Genomic DNA, 24,743 nt, shown 5'->3' with positions numbered 1-24,743 from the left:
TGAATACTATCATGACTCAAATTCCTTGTTTCCTCACTAGTGCACCTCACTCAAAGATCATAGCCATGGACACTTGGCTTCCATTTCTCCATATGGAAATTAACCTTACCTCTACCATTAATAACTATTGGCTTCACAAAAATCATTTGGTACATTCAAAGATTTAAAGTTCAAATGAATGCATTCACCTTTCTTCAAGGACAAATCAAGAAGTTAAAGATTTACATTTAATATTTGATTATGACAATATATACCCCATGTATGACTTGGAGAATCAAATTATTGGTTATCAACAATGGTATTGTATTTATGTTGCATAATAATGTCTCTAGTAATCACTGCTCACAATGATATTTTCTCTCCATCAAAATCTAGAAACCATGCTTAGCACTGCAAGCTATTATCGATACTTCTATCTTGATGACCTTTATAACATAAGGTAAGATCTGATGCCATAACTTTTTATGTAAACATTAGTGCCTTGCTTTGTATTCCTGTACTTATAATATCATATGACTAGTTTTACATTTGATCTCCATATTTGAATAACAAGCTTCGAGAACTTCAACAATTAACTACCTTAAGTCTAAATAATCTATTTCTTAGTGGGAAGATTACTCTTTCCAACATTATACTATTGAGAAGAATTCAACATTATACTATTGGTTATGTTGTTGCTTCTTTGATTTTTCCTACTAGTCCTTTTCTTTCTGTAGGCTCAACAAGTAATAGTGTTCCATTTCAAATTTATGGTTTTGCTAATATTTTTTATAAGGCCTCAATTAGTGTTTCTTCTATGCTTCTTGAAGGCGTTTCTAGTGCTATCTATTTAGTGGATGATGGTTCCTTTTCTATTGGTGCTTTTGTCTCCTTAGTTTTTGTTGGCTCTTTGATTTGTGTGGGGACTCCATTACTAGATTCCATTTTCTAGCAAGTTGAGGCTACAAAGATGAAAGAGGATTGGATTATTGTAAAAAGGAAAAAAAATCTAAATTTGTCTTCTCTTTTGATATGACTATTCGATCTCATATATGGGAAAGAAGAATGGTAGCTCTTAGTGTCTTTTTGTTGGTGGTAGGACTTGACTAGTTTTTTTCTAGTCTATCCTTCTTTTATTTGGATGGATATGGTCTTTCACGATCTTGTCTCTTGTCATGAAAATCTATTTTTTGGTCCATTTGAAACATGAAAGATGAATTAGCATTTCAAACACCTGAAGTATTGATAGTAGGGAGTCCATTTCATCCAGTGATGAACCTTGAACTGGGACACCAAGAACAGTAAGTGTAGTCATCGAAGCTATCATACTTGTGTTATAACTTAATTGTCTCATTAATAAAGATTTAAGAACCTATCAAACATTTTGTTTCTTTTTAGAGATGTGAACCAAAAATGACTTTATACATTATTATTTCATTCATTAGAGGTTCACTCACCAGATAGGGGTGTTGCTCCACCTGCACTTGCTTTTATGACTTTGATTCCTTTTCCATGGGCTTCTTTAGCATATTTTGCCATTCCATCAGGTGTTTAATGAGCAGATTCAACACAACCAGAATTTAAATATCTTATCAAAATGTGTGGTACCAAATATTGTTGCATTTCATTCACTTAAGCATTTCTTAAAATTATTCTTCAGGAAATTGTGTGCAATTCAAATAGGCTTCACAAACCAACCTCATATGAGACACTAAATGATTTGAGAATTTTTGTAGTAGCTATCATGACTGGCAGATTAGAATTTGAGCCCATTATAATACCCACTTCTGGGCTACCTGTAAGAAATAGACAAAAGGAAGAAATCTTAAGACAATAGTCTATGTATGTATCGAAACAAATCATAGAATGAAAAATAAGATAGAAAATAGTAATGTAGAAGAATAGAGATATTGGAACTAAAAAATCAATTAGGATAGACACCTAAAAATATTGAATAAATAATAAATAGTCAATTCGCAAAACTGCAAGCATATATCATGATCAATGAGTTGATATTGTTGTACATCAAGGGTTTAATACACCAAGATGATGGAAATGAACTTAAACATATTCATCTGTCAATTGGAATTGCTCAATTTTACTGATCTATGTGCTGCTAATCCTATGTATTCAAGGTATGATACATTGAGATGTTAGAAGGGAACTCAAGCTTAATGGATTGTGAAGTCTGATTTGCAGTCTCTGTGAGCTATTATCATCCAAAAAAATACCCCCTTTCATTCATCTATCCATGAGCTATTTCTTGTGATTGTGATTATGATTGAGCTTGTAACTCAATGACCTACCTTGGTTGCTAGTGTAGTTTTAGTCTTTTTCTTACTTAGATTCACTCCTCTATCACAATGTAGTGTCCCCAAATCTTATTTGATATAATAAAAGATTAGTTCTAACAGAGTAAATATTATTCTAAATAGAATAGGAAAAGGTGGATTATAATTAATGAGGGCTGTCATCAACATTTATTTTCCAAATATAATTTTCAAGCCTCTTGGAGCATGCAGGGGAAGAAGCTGACATAGCTTATGAAATTATGATATGCTCTTATTCTATGGAACCAATTTTTGTTGAGGTTGGACACCAAACATATTACCTCACAACCATGTTCATGGTTGATAAGGCACACTATTAGAAAAGATTTCTCAACATATTCATTTTGTTAGAAAAGAGTCAATGCACAAAAAAATTCATCAATGCACATAAAAATTCAAAAATCATTCCTAATGGATATAGAAAATTAATGAAATAAGGGGGATCTAATCATATTGTTTGACTTATGAAGATAGATATTGGAACCCTTAACATGAACTAATATACTACTATAACCTTGTTAACATGTTTTTTCTTTACAACAGATGATCTATGCTGCAACCACATTGTTCTTCGGCGTTGAGATCCCGGTCATGTTTGGAGGCTTCATAGATCAAAATTTACAATTATTTTTTACTGATCTTTGAAGGATTCATAGATTAATTTACAATAGTTTCAGTAATCTTCAAGGGCTTAAAAAAAAATTCACTTTGTGTGATCTGTGAAGGCATCAAAGATAAAGTCATGATATTTTCGGTTATCTTTGAAGACTTCATAGATAGATATGTCAAATTTTCCTAAGTTCAAAGATTTCAGAATTTATGTATTTCATAGAAAGATAAATCCCATGGTGTAATTATATTGTTAGTATCTATTTTCTCAGAAACTAATTAGAGAGGAGTATATCATTGAATATATAGATTTTAGTGGCTTAAAATGAAATTCCATGTGGATACATGGCCAGGATTGATATAATGCCTGGATATCCAAAACATCTCGGGGATAGGGGTATTGTAAAATGTAACGACACACAAAATGATTACCTAGAGATTCAATATTAATAAAGGAGTGAAAGTATCAATTAACAAGAGTAACAAACCATGTCTAATAAGGATAAGATTGAAAACTAAGAAAAGATGACAACTAAAAGAATAAAATAATTTTCCAATCAACTAGAATGTTAAAAAATTTCAGCAAATCCAATCTAATTGAATAAAATGACTCACCTCTAGAATTTTGAAGCAATGCTGGAATAGAGCAATGTCACCACCACCCATGACACCCATTCAAAATGTAATTCAAACCTGCCAAAACTATAAACCTTACAGAAAATCCAATGCAAATGGATATTGGGTCCATCCCTGAACCTCATTTGAAGCTCAATTTTACGAGGAAGAAAAGAAATTATACATACCCCAATTCTCTCCCATTATACCTACATAATCAAAATACAAATTAAGACAAAACATTAAGATCAAGATTCAAGGATATGGAAGTCAAATCACAAAAAAAGCATTTATAATAAAACCTGGCACTATAATCTTCTCTAATTCGGATATGTATCTACCAAAGGATTCAGTCCACAACATAGATTTTTTGCTTTATAAACTATTATCCAAACCAAAACTACTCTCATAAGGAAGATGGGGCTCAACTTTTTAGACTAATAATTACATGGAAATGTATGTGAAATGTCTGATCCTATAACCCACTTCAATTTCCTAATCATTTTTTTTTGTTCTCTCTCACAAGATTTGGCAGACATTTGTTGGTTTTGTGTCTGGATCAACTAATTTTAGAAGTTTACATTACAATATTTTTGAAATTATCCTTCCAAAATTGAGAAGGAATTCCATTTACAAGAGAGATTCTTCGGTGAATCTATCCACTTATTTATAGTAGCTATCTTTATCTAAAGGAATTTGGCAACAAAGAAAACTTGAGGAAATATTACCCCTTGTACAAATGGCTTTATGTCTTTAATATGTTGATTTGATTGTACAAAAAGCTAAGTTATCAGTTTGGCACTCATAGTCCTTGGATTTGGGTCTAATATAAAGGTTATTTGAGATCCAGTTCGGTGTAGTAATGCTTATGGGTTAAACTCAACAAACTCGAAATGAACCGAGTTGGCCCCTCTCTAGAAGAATGCCTTTATATATCATCTTAAAATGAAAGGATGTTGTTTTGTTTGCCTAGAAAAGCTTCTTTAACTCTCTACTCATGCTTTTGTATAGACTATTTGTAAGACATTCTTCCTTGGCCAGGTAGGAGCTAATAAAGACCTAATGTATTCAGTTGTCTATTGTCAGAGAGTCTTCCCCAAATCAAGCCTTTTTCTGTTGTGTGTCATCCAATTATTTTCATTGTCATTTTTTTTGTTTTTATATTTCAATATGTGCAGATGGAATATATATAGACATGATGCAACATAAAGTACTACAAGCGAGATCTTGGTGGGCATTAGTAAAGTAGGGTGTCAAATAGTGCCTAATAGGTTGTGATTTGTGCTGGAGAGTTAGAAAGTGCTAAAAACACTTTATGACCTCTTGAACTTCTCAATCGAACCAAGAGAAGCTTTTTCAAAATTGGACCATTGAAAATAGGTAAATACAATGGAAGTTTGTATGAACCAATTTTAATTATATTTAGGATTATGAAACAGACAACAAATGGTTGTGGGCATCATTTCTTAACCTTGTTATTAGAGTAGTAATAGTAGAGTTTTGTATCTTCGACTCACCATCAAGCTTTTAACTATCCAAGGGAAAATAGGCAAGAGAAGCCATTGATAAGGCATTGAAAGAGATCATTCAAAATCCTTGTAGCATGGAACGAGTAGATTGTGAAGACTTCTAGCAATTCTATTGGCTTACCAAATGATATACGTTGTTACTATCAGACATACTTTTCTTTAGTGGATGAGAAGTAGTGATGCAGAAAAGGGATGAATAACTAGGCCAAAGGCACACCCAACTATCCAAACCACCCTACAAGAGTTAACATAATGGAAGCAAACATGAGGAAGAGCACCAAGGAAAGAGAGAACAAGGATATATTGATTGATTCATCAAATATTCAGCATACATGCCTAGTTGTAAAGTCTTCTGGGTTATGACCAATTACAAATGTACAACTTCCAGATCTCCAAATCAGCTTTTTAAATCCACATATCTCTTTTCTTTTGAACTCTCCCACAAAAAATCTTCCATAACCCTAAACCTAAACTCCCTACTTATACTTGCCAAAATGGCTTACAAATAATTCTAGAACATAGAGAAACCACAAGTTGGCCCTCATCAAATATAATTAACTATACCAAAATTAAATGTGAGAAAAGTCGGCCCAATTGGAACTAGGCAGAATGAACTAATGTGCAGGATTACAAAGAAACCCAAGATGCTCCTACATCAAGTAGAAATCCTTAGGACATATCCTAAAGTTGGATCGCATCCGCTAGATCCAATATGGATGAGAAAAAAGAGTTGGCTTCCCTTAGTAATGGCAATCCTCTCATCACTTTCCCATATGCCCCTTGAGTTTTTTTTTCAAAGTGTTTCTTCTTAATAATTAGTAGGTAATTTTTCATGTTTTGATGGGAATTGTGCCATTTAACTAACAGTTCCCACATGGAGTAGTGCTTGCCAAACTGCATGTAGGCTTTTTATTTTCATCTTTTGAAGTTTTACCTATATGGGTGCATGTGTAGTTTTTAATGTGCATGAGAGTCCCTCATAGAAGACCTCAAGGGGATCATTTTTAAGTTTTTTGAGTTAGAAACTCTAAAATTTTGATCCTCTTTCTTCTCCTTATTATGTGACCATCTTATTCCATTAGCTTGTGTGTTGGTCTAGGTCACAAAAGCCTCGGGCTTATCATCAAAGTAGTATTCTAAATCTCATATGAGAATTTTTTGTATTATAAACTACTGTAGGAGTAGTTATGCATATAATTTCATACATCTACACTGTAATTTTATTTTTATGCATGGTTAGAACACTAGCTATAGTTTCTTAGTTTAGGAATTGAAGCATTATATAAACAAGTATGTACAATGTAAATAATATTGACAATTTTTTTGCAATAAAGCTTTATGCAATTGTTGCTTCCCTCATGGTGTGAGAATTCTTATATCTATTTCATTTGATTTTTTTCCACATCTTGTTCAAAACATATAATGCGATCTCATCTATGAAGCGTATTAAAAGCTAAGGGTTTGGAGTGACTCGTATACAATTCATTTTTTGTCATTTCATTATATAGTTTGAACAAGTGTGAAAAAAATTAGATTTTTATTACAAAATTTCTGTTCACTAATCTATGTTAAACTAATCAGCAAGGTCACTTTCCTAATACTTTATGAACTGGATGCTATTCGCAAGGTCAGTTTCCTAATACTCACTATAGTACTTGCTATTTAATTGAGATAGACATGGCTCATTAGTTTGTTTGTATTCTCTTTGGATTTTGTTAAAGAAGACAACTAAATGCTATATGAATTAAAAGTTATGTGGTGTCAACAGGCTTGTGCATCTCTTGAGCCAAATTACCAGCCCCAGTGACATTTTTTGTTGTTCAAAAGTGGCACCAGACTAGACTATTTGCCAACAACCATGTAGATAGGCATTCTATATATAGACTTGGGAACATCTTGCCAAGTCTTCAGTACATAATAAAGCAACTGAATTTCATAAATTGTTTTTTTGATAGTTGATTTGTTTAAATATTGCCCATCAAAAATTACTTAGTACATCTCATCTTTTTTCTGCACAGGAGCTTGCAGTTCTAAAGAATCTGATAGCGAAGAATTTGAAGAAGATATTGTAGCAAAGGTATATTTGGTGTTCTTTTTTAAGTGAAAATGTGATTGGAAATTTTGTATGTTGTCATATTTCACTTGCAGACAGATCAAATTGTAAATAGAGGTGAAGTTGTATGGATTTAAGTTTCTTCTTCATTATTTATAATGCTCTCGATTCCTCCTTTGTAGCTGTAAAAATACTTGTTTATTTTCACCTTTCCAGATACCCTTTACCAGGTTCTTCAAGATTCCAAAATATCTTGGGCTAACCCCACTCCAGCATGTCCTAACTCCTACTTGGTTCAGAGACCAAACTCCTTTTTATATGTGTCTTCCTCTTACTACTCCATCTGCAAGTTGCAAACAAATCATCCTTCTTCCACTAACGAGTCATTCCATTCAAGAAAGACCATGTTTGACGATATCAATGCACAAAGAAATAGGGAGACAATTACTAGACTATGGTCTAACTTAAAAAGAAAAGGTGATGGAAAATGTTATTGTCCTTGCAAAATGTGTAAGAGCTTAAAGACTCGAAGATATCTAATCACAATAGCTGAGCAACATTGTAGGCAACATGGTCACATTGAAGGGGGAAACGAGTATCACCCATTGGTATGTATTTTAATAGTTTATAAATTACATAAGAAATGATTTGATGATGACATCGTGGTCATGGTTAATATAAGGTCATAATTTTCATATAGGTCAACATCCTTGAGTTTCATCTTATGGACCATGACAATTCGGAGAATGTGGATTTCCAAACAAGGGAATGTGGAAGTGTGAATATTGAAGTAGAAGGTAATGATACCATGGAAGAAGACTAGGATGATTAAGATCACGATAATCAAAATGATCAAGATGATGATGATGATGATGCAGAGCTTGATGTACCTCTACTTGAGAAGGCACAATAGTCCCTATATGAAGGCTCCAAAACAACTCTTCTTGCCGATGTATTGCTATTGGTGAACTTGAAGGTTATGAATGGTTTATCCAATGTAGCAATGAAATGTATGTTAAGGTATGCCATCATCTTTCATTATTTTACTTGTAGTTCCCTTACAATTAACATTGGGTTCGTGAAGTAATTAATATTCTTTAAATTAAGAAATTATATTTTTGGTCGTAGGTTGATAGGTGAGTGTTTGTTACCACCATCAAACATTCTACCTCGCTCGTACCGAGAATTATCTGCCATTATGAAAGATATTGGAATGGAGTATCAAATAATACATGCATGTCTGAATGATCATATTATATATCATAAACAGCATGAATTTTCAATACAATGCCCTACTTGTCATATCAGTAGATATCAATCAAATCAATCAACAAAAAAGGTGCCTCACAAGGTTCTTCAGCATATTCCCATTATTCCACGTCTGCAATGATTATTCAAGTGCAATACCTTGGCACAATTTATGGATTACCATGCACACAATAGAAGTCAAGATGACATTATGTGAATGCCTGCAGATGGTTTGGCATTTAAGGAAATAGAGGAAAAATGGCCACACTTTAAAGAAGAACCCCATAATCTCAAGCTTTCATTGGCAACAGATGGTGTCAATCCTCATGGAGAGATGAGATCTACTTACTCAGTGTGGCCTATTTTTATTATCAACAATAACATACCTCCTTGGTTTTCCATAAAGAGAGAGCACATAATGCTGACACTAATTGTTCCAGGTATTTTTTTATTTAGTGGTCATCTAAATTAATTTATTATTACTAATCCATCAAATGGTCAAAATAATTATGTAATGTTTTTGCTCATTCAACTAGGTAAGTACCAAGTTAAAGATATCAATGTATATATTGAACCCCTTATCAATGAGTTGGTGGTGTTATGGAATGGGGTTACTATGTATGACATTTGTAGACCAACAGGAAAAAGACAATTTCAATTTCATGCAATGCTTGTATGGACAATACATGATGCCCCTGGGCTAACACATTTTTGTGATATGTTCTCTTCTTGACACCTCTTTTTTGGTATGTCAAAGTTAACACATTTAATCCAATTATACACGATCTTGTAGGTCTTCAGACAAAGGGTAAATTTGCATTTCCAGTTTGTGGTCCAAAGATGAAATCTCGTCATTCAAAAAGTTTAAGAAAGCAGATGTTTGATGAGAATAGACACTTTTTGCAGAAAAATCATAAGTACCGAATTACAAAAAAACATCTTTTCAATGGTCTAGAAGAGACTACATCAAAGTCATAGAGAATGACACCTCACCTATGGAAGTTGGCATACAATAAAATAAATCATCGAGGTAATGTCATTCCATTTGATGGTTTTTGTTTCAAATTTATATTTCGATATTGTGTTTTGTTTATAGATGATGTGATTGATGCTTGTGAAGGTCGTCAAGACATCAATGACCAACTTCCAAAAGGACTATAAATTTATCCTACGCAATTTACTAGGTTGCCGTACTACAAGCAACTCCCAATTGTGCATTTGTTTGATCCTATGCATATTGGAAAGAATGTAGTAGAGACATTATGGAAAATCTTGGATGGAAGGCGTGACAAAGATCAAATTGTCAAAACTTGTAGTGACATTGAAGAATCCAGCCATGCAATGAAAAATGGCATTTGATCAAATAACAATGGAGACCAGATTGATACAAATGCCCTTAGTTGGTTATTGTCAAAGCAGTAGAGCAATGCTATAAAAGAAGTCATAAAAAAATATGATTTCTCACAGGATTTTCTACGAACATAAACAATGTCATATCAAATAAAAGTGAATTTGGGCCAAGGTTGAAAACACATGATTGGCATACATTTATTAAGGTAATTCATTTTATTTTGTACTCACTATATATTTATATACGGCATGTAGTTTCAATTGCATTCTTTTATAAAATATTGACAAGATCATTTTACAAATATTGTAGTACGTTCTACCTCTATCTCTCCCACGCCACTTTGCCAACAATTCAAACAGGTTATATATGATCTTGGAAAATACATAAGGTGGTTTTCATATAAAGAAATCAATAAAGAAGATATAAAATATTGGAAGAGAAAAATTCCTCTTATGATGTGTGAAATGCAAAAGTGTCCACCTCTAAGTTTTTTCAATGCACAAGAACACTACCTCATACATCAAGTTAAGGAGATTGAATTGTGTTGACCTGTACCAACCAGGTCAATGTGGATGGTTTAGAGGCACTTGAAATTTTTGAAAGGCTTGGTTCGACAGAGAGCACATTCTAAGGGTTCTATGGGGAGGGATATATGGTATACCAGACCATGGTGTACATTAGTGAATATCTTCCTAAGTTTGCAGCAAAGATCCATGTAGATCATATTTGGGATCCCAACTCAATTAATAAATTTGAAGGAGAGTACTTGATGGAAAAAGGTAGATCGAGGAAAGTGAGAGGTAAATCTAAGATGTTATTGTAGTTAATTAATTCTTATAAATCTTTAATATAAGTTATTTTAAATTGGTGTATTTTTTTGAAACAGGTGGTCGAGAGTGGGATGCAATACATTTGTATATTGCAAAAAATCTTGATTGGATGATGGAATGGATTGAACAATGTCAACAAAATAGTTACTTATTAACATGGGAAGGTGTTGCTTCATTAGTTACAGAAGCTCATCGTAATGGAGATTCCAATGTTATGATGATGGTAGTTGATCTAGTAAAGGGTTTAAGAGGTGGAGAGGTATGTAGAAATTTATTAATGATCATAACTCGACATATGTTTCATATCAACTCACGATGCAAATAATTTACACACACTTCAAAAATTGCAGGTCAAGCACCACAAAGCTATGTACTATCATGGCCACAAATTTTGCATAAAAAGGTTGGATGACACAAAGAAAACCTATGATTCTAGGATAATTGCAGTTTTTGAGGTCACCAATATATCGTCTAGAAACAACATACATCCTCAACAATCTCAAAATAAATACTATGGCATCTTGGATGATATAATTGAGTGTGAATTTAACACCTTCAAAGTAGTTCTATTCGTCATCAAATGGTATAGGTTATAATTAAATCAAAATGATCCAGATACAATGGTTATTCAACATGATAATGGATTTACAATGATCAATACAAGGTTGTTTGAGCCAATTGAAGATGAGCCCTATGTTCTTCCAAGCCAATGTGAGCAAGTGTTTTACTTAGAGGTTCCACATAAATAGGGTTGGTCATTTTTTGTTAGACATGATCCAAGAGGAAGGCCGATAAAGTATAATGTTATGGAAGAAGAAGATATTGAAGATGATGAAGAAGCAGATGATGAAGATCAAGATGATGATGATGACGATGATGGTGATGGTGATGATGATGATGATGATGGTGATGATGATGATGATGGTGATGGCGATGATGATGGCGATGATGGCGATGATGATGGCGATGATGATGGTGATGATGGTGATGATGATGATGATGATGATGATGATGATGAAGAAGAAGATAATCAATGACTACAAACATCGTCACCCCTTCTATTGATGATCTTACATTCCATATATAAGGTAAATTTGTTCATGTTTACGATGTTTCATATTGTTCATGTTGTCTTCTAAGTTATTTGTAGCATACACGTATCATGTAATTTTTAGCTAACTTAAGATAAATGATTAACATATGCAGGAAATTTGATTACATATTTATTGTGTTCATTTCTAATTATTACAACATATGTTATTTATAGTTACCAATGTTTATATTGTGTCTGATTATGACCCTTTTTGCAAATAGTCAATTGACTATAGGTACATCGTCACCCCTTCTATTGATGATCTTACATTCCATATATAAGAGAAATTTGTTCATGTTTGCGATGTTGCCTATTGTTCATGTTGTCTTCTAAGTTATTTGTAGCAAATGTGTATCATGTAATTTTTAGCTAACTTAAAGTAAATGATTAACATATTCAAAAAATTTGATTACATATTTATTGTGTTCATTTCTAATGATTAAAACATATGTTATTTATAATTACCAATGTTTATATTGTGTCTGATTGTCACCCTTTTTGCAAACAGTCAATTGACTACAGGAAATTTGACCCGTTCGGTGTGGATTGTGCATAGTAACATGGATCAACAAGTATAAGTCAATAAATAAACATAATTTTCTTATATTCTTCTTGTTTATCATTGAGCACATATGTTATAAATAGACATATTATATAATCATATAATGTATATATAGACAAAGAAGGTCCGTATAGAAATATAATTGTATAATCACTTTCAACTTACTACATTTTATATTTGTCACTTTCACTTTCCATTTGATGGATTGCAGGACCCACCAAATAGGTACTTGTCGGATCTATCTACATCGAATGAGGGAAATGAGGAATTGGTAGATGAAAGCTCTACATTTAGTACGGCTAAAATAGGGAGATCAACTAGAGGTCAAAAGAATAGAAAAAAATTTGATAAATGCATGCAATTTTTCCTTGCTAATGGGGGGTCATGTTCTTATGATGATGAGACCAAAGGCGACATCAAGGTGCCCTTTCGGTACTCACACATTGAGAAAGAATGGGTACCCAATGAGCTACCTCCAATTAACATAGATTTTTGTGTTAATGAGAGGATATATTGCATTGCTCCATCCTAATTACATGGTTTGGGCATATTTTCCATGGATGGGATAAAGGTAGGTTACAAAAAAGTTGTCAAATTGTTCAAGTATGTCGGTCCATGTTACAATTACAATGATTGGATGCAGATTGTTCGGTATAAAAAAAGTATGTGTAGGTATGGGGTATAAGCTAATTATATACAATGGAAAGAAAATGATTAAAGTAAAAGATTTGCTATGTATATTGATGGGAGACCAAAAGCAATAGGTAATATTGTAGGTTTTATAAATAGTACATGACCTTCTTCAACTAGTAAGCAACCCAATTGCATATTTGAGGTGCGTGAGGGGAATGAAGTTTTTGTTTGTGCAATAAAATCAATAAGTGCAGGGGAACAACTGCTAATCGATTACCATTTAAATCACATAGATACAAACAAAGTTACTATCATGAGGGCTGTAAGTACTCTTTACCATTTTGTTAATAAGTTTTTTTTTGTTGTCTATTGCTTTCAGTTAGCTGAATTTTTTATGTTTAATCTTTGTGACAGGATGATATGGATCCGACAGATGATAGAGGTCACCAGGATGTTACTCCCACCCCTTCTTCAGCGAGGGTAAACCTTTTTGAAATTATACAAATTAGATAGTTGAAAAATGTTATATTATTACGTTATTTTATTTACGATGTAAGTACTATTTACCATTTTGTTAATAAGTATTTTTTTGCTGTCTATTGCTTTTAGTTAGCTAAATTTTTTATGTTTAATCTTTGTGACAGGACGATATGGATCCAATAGATGATAGAGGTCACTAGGATGCTACTCCCACCCCTTCTTTAGTGAGGGTAAACCTTTTTGAAATTGTACAAATTAGATAGTTGAAAAATGTTATATTATTACGTTATTTTATTTACAGTTTTTTAGTTTTTATGATAGTTTTACTAATATTCCTCTCACAATTTGATGTTTAGGATAAGGGTAAAGAAACATCAGTAAGTACCGAGCCACTAGCTACGGCTTCTGATGAGGATATTGTTGAAACTCCTGATTTCATAAAAATGTTGAAGAAAATTTTTTAAAAAAATTAATTTAGAAGCAATGAAAATTTTGGATGAGGCAAATATGGAATCTGAGGAGATGATGAAGAGGCTATCAGATTTGAGAGCGCAAGCTTGTCGTTATGAAGTAAGCCCCAATGAATATTTAGTTATAAGAAAAGTTTAATAAAGATTTGTATTTTATAATCTTTTATGTTGTGAAGTAAAATATGTAATATTGGCAAAAATACTTTATTGATGCAATTTTTTAAAGAGTTGCAAGAAACTTTAACTACTAAATTCTTGTTATACAGGAATTTTTGGCAACTGATCCACAACTTGGTCAAGGACAATGCGGTGAGGCTGGTAGTAGTAGAGCTCCGACTGCCACTGGTAAAATAATCTTTTAGTTGACAAGTTAGAAGGAATTTTTTATTTCAAACATTCAAAACTTCTTAACTCTTACTTTTATTATTTCAGAATGTCTTTGCTAACAATGTATTGTTCAAGTCATCCAGTGCAGGAGACTCCTAAGAGGTTGACGGACGCCTGTACAAGATTGCTGATTGCAATGTCGAAAACAAGGGGATGTCTAGCTAGTAAATCCTTGTTTTGCTATATTTGGTTTTGTGTGAGTTATGAGTTGATAATATGTACTTTAATCTTGGGTGCATCACATAGTGTATTATTTTTTTTGTGTTAGGAGATGTACCATCTGGTACGCCGCCAAATGCAAATCATAGTGCATGTATTGGTGATAATTCACCATCATTTCTTGGAGCTACCCATATTTCTAGCACGAGAGCTATGCAGACATTGTTTTTGATTGACGATGATGAATCAATGCCTTTGAAATGTCCTAAGATTCTAGGTACTTTAAATAATATTGTTTTATATTTTAATAAGGATTTTCTTGCAAGATGTAAACATGATAGGAAGTGGTTTGGTAGGATCATCTAAATTATCAATGACCTTTTGTCTATACCAGTAATTCTCTAGTTTAGTAATTCGATACATTGTAATTTCATGCTTTCAGTAGAAGATACTAACCAATTTTTCTATAGAGAACCAAAAGTGGGAGTCTTCTTTCATATTCAATGTTCAGTTTTCAATGATTTCCCACATCATTTCTATTGCCTGTTAGAGTTTTAGAGTGCTCACTTTCAGCTTCACTGTTTATTTTAGCAATATTTGTTTTCCATAATGTCCCAAGTATGATCAATGACAACATCAATTAAGAATGACAAAAAATGACGGTCATGGCGAGTTATATGTATTATGCACTATATTTTTTTTTCAAGGTATACTAATTAATATAGTCACAGTACACTTTTTAGTTTTAGAACATCAACAATAGAACCTTGGTAGAGTTTGACTGGTTTTAGACATTTAAATTTTTTTTCCAAACTTCTTTTTTGGTCAATTTTGGTCAAGTTGATCCTCCAACTGTGAAATAGATTACTAAAAAGATGAAATGTATCTCATTTTATGTATTTTTTATTCACTATAAAAAGTGTTCTTCACATGATTCATTTTAATGGTTCTTACTATTAATTATCCCATGACATTTTTTGCAGGAAACGATACATTTTATAGGAGGCTTTATGACCTCATGCTACAAAAATTTGGGCCCACCATATGTAAAAGGTGGAACATCATAACTAAACTAATTTTATCCCACTATTTTTTTTCATATCATTAATTGGTGCAACATTTTTTGTTTCATTTGGGTCTTTTCTTATACTAGCTATATCTAACAATTTTGTGTTTTTTCTTAAAAGGTGGAACTACCAAGATCAAAAATTAAAAGATGAGCTCATCAAAGATATAGAGCATGAGTTTGGTAGTAATATTTTTGATCATAAGAAATTGTTACAAAATGCTTCCAGACATCTTAAGGTTGTGAGGGACACATATAGAAAGAGCCTCATCCTAAACCTGAAGTATGAGCATCCTCCCTTTGTTTCAGTGAGAGACTGGAATGAGTTCATTTTGGATGCAAAGGAGAAAAGGGAACTTCCAAAAGAAAGTACACCAGCAAATCCAAAAAGGTATGCAATAGTATTAACTACTAGTACATTAATGAGAAAATTTAGGGTTCAACTTCAGTATCAACAATTTCAACTAGCTCAATTTAATCTATCTACTGATGAAAGGTATGTAATTCATATGCTGACACAATTGCTTATAAATCTCAATCTCAATCTGGGCATAAATCCTACATAAGATATAACTGACACAACTACTTATAAATCCTAAATTCATATGTTGACACAATTGCTTATAAATCTCAATCTCAATGCTGACACAACTGTATATATCTCAATCTTGGCATAAATCCTACATAAGATATAAATAGTGCACTTATAACTTCACATATAGCTATATTATGTCTTGAAAATATAGTAATGCTCAACTACATGTACCATAGTTGTATGTGTTAGCAGTATAGGTGATAAATGATATTTAGTAATTGTAATGACAAGTACAATTTTTTTGAAAAATTTTGCAAGAATTTTACTAATGGTCAGTCTCCTAAAAGTAATAAGCATCATGTTCAATGCCAAAAACACAAGTTAATGAAAAAAATCACATTCCTATCTTTGAGGACTGACAACAACCCTTGTAGATTTATATTTATTGGTATTGTGGAGAGATGATCCAGCCTACACTAAGTAAGACAAACTATTTGAGACTTCATTTGGATGACATGATGTATGTTACCTATAGACCATGGCTAGGCATAGAGCCATAAGATGATGTCTTCTCCTAGCTAGGATTCATGTTGGTATCTTAGCCACTGAATGTCCATTCTTCATTGAAGATAGAGAGATTTTTGCTAACCCATGTCTAGAGACAGTTCAACTAACAATATAGTATATCACAGGAGTACTGTAGTTACACCTGCTTCACCAAGGAGGTAAAGAAAGGTTGTTCTCCTAGATTGGACCCAATTAGATGTATGGAAGATGTTAGTGGCCTTACCATTTATAGGTGGGACTACTTTCTAGATGTAGTGAATGATGGTGTCACTCCCTAGTACATAGAGCATTTGGCCACACATTCATTTCCTCATATAACTGATCCTATAGGGGTAGTTAGTCAGGCACCACACCCTGATGTTCAGCAACCACAAGAACATCCTTTGAGGGAGGAGAGACCATTATAATGGCCATTGGTAGTTATTGTTACAATTCCTTCTCATATTGTTAGATTGGATCTTAGATCAAGCAACAATGAATAGGCACATAGGCCTACTCATGTGAGACCTCATAGAGAGATGAGCACCATGGGTGTAGTAGGAGGTGATGCCAGGAGACATAGGGTAGAGCAGCCACCACAATAGGATGTGGGTGGAGGAGGGGATGATGACATGCCAAATTAGCCTCCACAGGTTTCACCCATAGGAGATGTATTAGCACAGACTCAAGATTCTCTATGACATGTGAGGGAGAGATTGAGGACTTCTTAGAGGTAGATGGGCAAGTTATAGGTGCAAGTTATAGTTACAGATGCATGACTAGCTAGAAGAGAGGAACTGTGAGATAGTAGATCTATGGTCTACGATCGTAGAGCTAAAGAGATAGATAGAGTTAGAGCGATATGAGACCTGTCATCATACCTCTCGGGCTACTCATGTCAATGATATATATATGACACTGTATGTGAATTGTCAATGATATATAACTTCACATATAGCTATATTATGTCTTGAAAATATAGTAATGCTCAACTACATGTACCATAGTTGTATGTGTTAACAGTATAGGTGATAAATGATATTCAGTAATTGTAATATATAATGATATATAATAATTGTAATATAATATAGTAATCATACCAGAGACCTATAGTTAGAGTGAGATGAGACCTGTCATCATACCTCTCGAGCTGCTCATTATTATGTAGTATATGAAAATGCAGTACCTCTAGCTCAACATGTCTCAAGGTTCTTTGACTATGCTTGAGCTTCTGATGGTGTAGTGCCTCCTGCACATACAGATGTTACTCCTCCTCCTCTTGGTGATGAGGGGGAAGGCTGTAGTTAGGTCCATGCTATCTTTTGTTCCTTTTTGTATCTTTATATTGATCATGAGATTCATTGTATATTTGAAGTATCATTTTGAGACTTGAGATATTGATAGTGCTCTGATTAGCACTTAGTTTTGATCTTTTGATTGTATCACCCCTTCGACATGTCAATGATATATATATGACACTGGATGTGAATTGTCCACTCTTAGAAAGCATTAGAATTATTGATTGCAGTTTTCCTAGTAAGATAATGGTGAGCTTCTGTTTACCTAAATGTCTCTATTTGGAAACTGACACTCAACTTCTAGAACATTTTGCAAAAGTGAAATCGATCAAGAAAATCACTTGTTCTGATGATGAAGATTTTGCTAATGTCAAAGTTCTACAATGCTTTCCTTATTTGGAGGGGTTGTGCATGCATTCTCCATTATTGTCCATGTCCCCTACAAGTGTAAGCATTTATGTTATTTTAATCTGCATGAAAGCATTTGTTTGCAAGCATTTAAAGTTATGAATTTTTTTTTGGAAAACTCTAACCCAAATTTCATTCTTATAAATAATGCTGATAATTTATGCTATTTCTTTCCACTCTATGAAATTTATCATTTCTTAAACTCTATTACCTTATTTATAGTATCAAAATTATGTGGCATTATTAAAGCGAATGGTTTAAACATGATCACATACTAATTTTCTTAATTTCTACAATAAAAGTGTTAAAATTGACTTTTTATTTTTTTCTATCCTTAATTCTTCTTTTACTGTGTGACTTTTAAGAATAGTTGAAGCTTATCTAAATAGTTTTCTATCCAAGTGTTAGCTTTGAAATCATTTTTTGTGGATGTAGACTATATGAAACATCCTCCAAACTATGATGTAACATTTTCAATCTTCTCAAACATTCTGAATGGTGCTCCATTGCTAGAAGCAATCAAAATAAACATAGATTAAGACAAGTCTTAAGTCGTGAGTCTTCTGCTAGAACAATGCTAGGTAGTTCTTGTTAGTTACTAGTTATCTTAGCAAATCAGTGGGGATTTTGTTTCAGTTACAACCACCATTTATAAAATCAGTTCCATGCAGTGTGGAGGCTAAAAGAAGCACTTGATGCACAAAGGTGATGTCTTTTAAATTAAAAACAAAAAAATACTTACTTTTCAGGTACGGGTAAAAAGGAATGCTACTAAAACAATCTAAAATCTGACATTTGCTTCAAGTTTATACCTGTTGCAGCCTTGGGGATAAAAACACTTTGAGTGTGGAATGTAGGGATAAAAATTTAATCTATAAAATCTACTAGCTGTTTCAACTTTTAGCTTATCATTTACTTTGTGTGACAATGGATAATATAGACTGTCAAAATTGATGTGTAATTTTATGGAGAGGCATGTCAGAATATGGATAAATACTTAGCATGAACTCCATGGATAAATAGCATGATTACACATGTCAATTAAAGGTATGATGCTATAATTTCTTCTTTTTTCATATTTTTGGTGGAACATGCTACTTATGCTAAAACCTTCATACCATATAATAATCCACTATTTAGTACTGATCTTTATATCTATATCATCTAACATATTTCAAAATTTTCATAGGTTGCAGGACACATCAAAGGCAACAAAGGTGAGGCTGGAAAAGGTTGGGCAGCACAGACTTGGCTCTGGGGGATATTTGAAAATCAAAGCACGCGTTGTAAGTAGCAATAAATGAATTGCAAAGAAAAATAATTTATAAAATGCAAATAATTTTGTTAATTAATAAAAAAATGTAGGGCGTTGATTTTAATCTGGAGGCCATAGAAGAACACAAAGAAATTGCCTTCAAGCAAGGCTATGCAACAATGGTTGAATGCCACGACAAACTTCCATTGCCCCAACCGAATAGTCTCCTGCATCATGTGCACAGGTAAATATGAAAACATATATATTAGAAATTGAATACTTGAGCAACAATTTATTTGATAATAATGTGCATGACATTGCAATGCAGCTTGTTAATCATGACACAGATCATACGTAGCATCATGAAGCCCCTGATGTGCATTGTACTATCGATGGAGGTGCTCATTTGTTATTTAAAACTAATTATATAATTATTAATACAATTTAACATCTTTAATTGAACTTGGTGTAACCTTTTTGTGTTGAGGATATAGAATCATGTCGTGTTGAATGAGTGCCAGAGGATGTTCAGACTGATCAGCAGGTAGATCATGTCGCACATTCAGGTAAAGAAAATCTATGTTTTGTTCTTTTAAATTAATTTTTTGATTTATAGTTCTTTTACTTAAATAAAAACTCGTAATTCACTAATATAAAATGGTGCAAATTTAACTCATGGAGTACTTGTTATTGTAGCAGACCCACCTTTGGTGCAATGGCATCATGATGTTCCTGAACGGATGAGGAGGAGGCATGTGTTAGAACCAGTAGAGGAGGGGGATGACAAAGACATTGATATTCCTCTTAGAAATTTTATGAAAAAAAGAAATCGCAAGAGAGCAAAAAAGAAATGATTATTCATGAATGACTTTCTCTTGAATATTGTTAATGAATATTGTGTTAATGAATATTATTCATTAATGTTGGGTGTTAATGAATTATTTAGGAATGACTTACTCTTGAATGTTGCATGTTAATGAATTATTCACGAATGTTGTCTGTTTATGAATTGTATGTGTTAATGAATGTTATCATGTGATTATAATGATTGAATGTTATATTTCAAAAATGGATGGATTGAATGTTATTAAATGTTAATGGGGATGACGAGGACATTGATATTCCTCTTAGAAATTTTATGAAAAAAAGAAATGGCAAGAAAGAAAAAAAGATATGATTATTCATGAATGACTTACTCTTGAATATTGTGTTAATGAATATTATTCATTAATATTGGGTGTTAATGAATATTGTGTGTTTATGAGTTTTACGTGTTAATGAATGTTATCATGTGTCATGTGATTATAATGATTGAATGTTATATTTCAAAAATGGATGAATTGAATGTTATTAAATGTTAATAGGGAATTTAGAGTGATGTTGGGGGGGGGGGGGGGGGGGCAGGGAGGGGCCAAATGAGCTTCCACCTTCACGTGGTTGGCCCTATTAAGTAGAGAATATTTAACTATTCTCGAAACCAAGTGAAGCTCAAACTTTAAAGATAAGCTTATAGTTAATAGTGACAACCAATTAGCAAGTCGAAATTAAGTTCTTCGTTACAGGTACCTTTTTAGTTTTTAAAGCACAATATCATGTTTTAATATTGTATAGTTTTTTTTCTTAAGTTAAAGTATTCTTTTACTATAACAACATAATTTATGACCATTTTAGTAACTATTCTAATATCGCTTTATGAAAAATCCTGTTTTGGGAAAGATGGCGATATGTGGTGTTGTCTATTCCTTGGGAGATTGGATTGCATAGGTCTATATCTCAACATCAACATGGAAAATGGTGTGAAATTGCACTTTCCTTAGTCATGGTTGCATACCTACTACACTCTTTTGTTTGAAAAATGAATAGAAAAACCATATCTAGTAGCTTCTCTATGTTGTATTGATTTGTTGGTAATGATTCAATGTCATGCCATTTGATGGTAGCTTCTAGAGTTTCATTTAGTTGTAAGGTGTGTCTTATCTTTTCAAGTTTGTATAATCCATTTGGTAGTTTGATATTAATTGATGATGTCTGGGATCTTCTACCTTCACTATAGTCTTCATCATCATCCAACTTGTTGTTTGATATTTTCCATGTTATCCTCTATTTCCATGGTCTTTAGCATGGTTTTGTATTTTATCTATCTAGTTCAAAGACTCTATGCACCTAAGGTGGAAGCCATTTAGAACTAACAGTTGGAGAGATCATGTTTCCCCTCGTAAAACTAGAAAATGTCATGAGTTTAAGGTCAAGAAGGAAGAAGTCGTAACATTTTGAGTAGCAAAATATGCTTAAAATTACATATTTAGTTTATTCTTTGTTGAAGTTTCTTATTTCAATTCAATTAATTTTGGTTGTCAACCAAATTCCTAACTCCAATGTATATTGTATTTTAGTGCTAAATTTTCATAAGGATCTAAGTAAAATGACAGTTGACTATTATTTATATTTGAGAATTTGTGTTGTGCCTTACTATGATCCTTTGATAATAGAGGACAAATCAATCTGAATTTGTTTCTAATGTCCCATGTTCGATGCTTCTTCTTGTGTAACTAACCACTTTTGATGTGGGTTATGAAATCTGATGCTAGTATGCTATTACACTGCCATTTATTATGGAGTAGATATAATAAGTATCTCTAAATATATTGTAAGGGTCTCTAAACATGAGTAAAGTAGTATTACATAACGTAGATTTGAACTCAAAATTCATGATGTTTTCCACTCTGGAGAAAGAGGGGAACTTAATATACTCGTAACACACCCCATCAAAAGAGATCCATTGGATGGTTTTTGTTGGAGTTTGACTCTCCTGGTGTAGTGCTAAGCTAGGCTTCTAGGTGCTAGGATATTTGCTCTTGTTGGTAGTTCTAGACCCGTTGAATGCTCTAGATAATTGTCTGTCAAATTTTGGTTGAAGGAGCTATGCTTGGGTTGTCAAGTCTTATGCAAAGTTTGTCCTATTTTGTGGTGATAACATGGACTTTTATCAGTGCAGAAGTATGGTCTATAAATTCTTAGAGTCTCTAGTGCCTCTAAGATTTACACCATTGGGTGACTAATTCTTTGAAGTCCCTAATGTTTGGTGACATTGAGCTATACCTATGTGAGTTATGTTTGGGTTTTCCTTCCTCATCTTCATTTCACTTTTGTGAGTTGTTTTGCTTGAGGCCATTGGAAATTCCCTTTGCTAGTTCCTAAAATTGGATGGATCTAGTACAATTTTGGGCTATTCTATGTTTGTATTCTAGTTAAAATAGAGATCTCTCCACTTCAATCATGGTTGATGAGAGGCCATGGGTGAAACATTGAATATGACGGTTTTCCATTTTGTTGCAGAGTTTGCATCTTTATAGGATACATGCCTAATGATTGCCATTTTGTGTTGGATAGGTGCTGTCACTTGATGGAGGGCCATGAAAAATGACCATTTGAGAATTAGAGCTTCTGATTCTGTTTTAGATTTTCCTTTTGAGGACTTTTTTTCTAACAAAGAATAATTTTTTTTTTATTATATTGATGCTCCTCATGCTGTTGGTCTGAGCTAGACTTCTATCGCTTCCATTCTTGTCACAATTTTGGATGTTAGACCATATTTCAGGTGCGATGCCTGCTAGCCTAGTGGCGTATGTTGTTGAAGTTACTGCTCCCACTTTTGTTTTGAACAAAATTCTACTGATAATTTTGACTCTTAAATAATCACTCTTGGACCTTGTTGACAGGTTGTAGTGGGGTTTCCTTTGTTGCAATCCTAACAATAGCGTTGCTTAGACTTTTGTCCAAGTGCATAGGAAAAGGTTTATTTTGTTGTGTTGTTGATGCCCTATGTTTATGCTTTCATTCCTTGTTTGCGTAAAGGTTAACAACCCCTTGTTTTGGTTGTTATAGAAAAACAACATATCAATATCATCCTTTCAGATTGAACAATACTAGACGAGTAATGATACTATCTTGAAAAATACAAGAAGCCAAGACTACAATATACACTCATTTGATGAAGCAAATAAAATCCTTCCAACAATAATTAGTTAGAACTATCAAAGTGAATTTTTAGGATTGTATAAACACAATTGAAAAATGGATCAAGAAGATTTCATGTCTTTCTCATGGAAACTTTGGTTATTATGTGTAAAATTGGCCTCATTCTTTTAACAATTATTTTCATGTTATCTGTAGAATTTTTTTTTATCATTTAAGTTTCTTGTTCTTGCAAGATGAACTACGAGATGTAGTGTTATTGGTGTTTGCAAATAAGTAGGATATTCCCAATGCAATGAATGTTGTAGAGATCATGATAAACTTGGGTTGCATTCTCTTAGGCAGGGACACTTGTGAGTATTACATTCTTTATAATTTTCAGTATTAAAAGTTGTAGATACTAATCATCTATTATGTTAGACTATTTCTACTTTGCATATAGTTTATCATCACTCTAGTAAATGAGAAAAAAATTGGAATGTTTAATGTTGCTTGTGAAACGGCTTGTATCATGTCCTAAGGTATATACAAAGCATCTGTGATAGTTTGTTAGAAATAAATCCTTTTATTTTAGTTCTTATGGCTTTTTTTTATTTTTCAGGTTTGAAAGATTACAGTTGAATAGGGTTCAAGAATTTTGTATTACAAAAACATCTTATTTCTTTATTGATACAGATAGATTGAGGAGGTAAAAATTCAGTTTTGATGCATACTCATATGTAGGATGAAAACTTATTTTTATGTGACATTATGTGTGTTCTCTTTCATATTTTACTATCAATTTTCTATCCAATTTAATGACCCAAAACTATTGAGAAAAACTATGAAGGTCACAATTGTTATTAAAATCTTGTACTACCTTTTTATGTTTATCGCTTACCTATCTGCAACTCCATAATCAATATTGACAGTCTCTTGCCCTCATCGTGCAACTGAACTACTTTAGTTTTATTGATGCAGCTGAACTACGAGTGCCTTTTGTGTTCTTGACAAATCGTAAGCTTTCAACTTTTGTGAAGCCATTATGGATGCAAATGAACAACTGGTGAGGTTTCAATTTTAAGGCAATTTTTTGTTTCTATAATGTATAGTTCAATTGCTAGAAATATTTCATCTAGATTGTTAATTGATAGATTGTTAACTTTTCATGTCATTTTCTACTTTGGTTGGGTATTTCTCCTTGCATTTGTAAATCGTAAATCTTGATGCAGTCTTTAGCCTAATGACAGTTTGGTATTACATCCAAGGTGATAACATAGTTGACTTAAAACTTTACATTAAAGAAAACATCAAAGGATAATATTTGAATTGTGGATATTTGTCAATTATGTT

The sequence above is a fragment of the Cupressus sempervirens genome, chromosome 10 (assembly GCF_028749045.1).
Source record: "Cupressus sempervirens isolate cs-2001-9-10 chromosome 10, ASM2874904v1, whole genome shotgun sequence".
NCBI lineage: Eukaryota > Viridiplantae > Streptophyta > Pinopsida > Cupressales > Cupressaceae > Cupressus > Cupressus sempervirens.
This window is presented reverse-complemented; position numbering follows the sequence as displayed.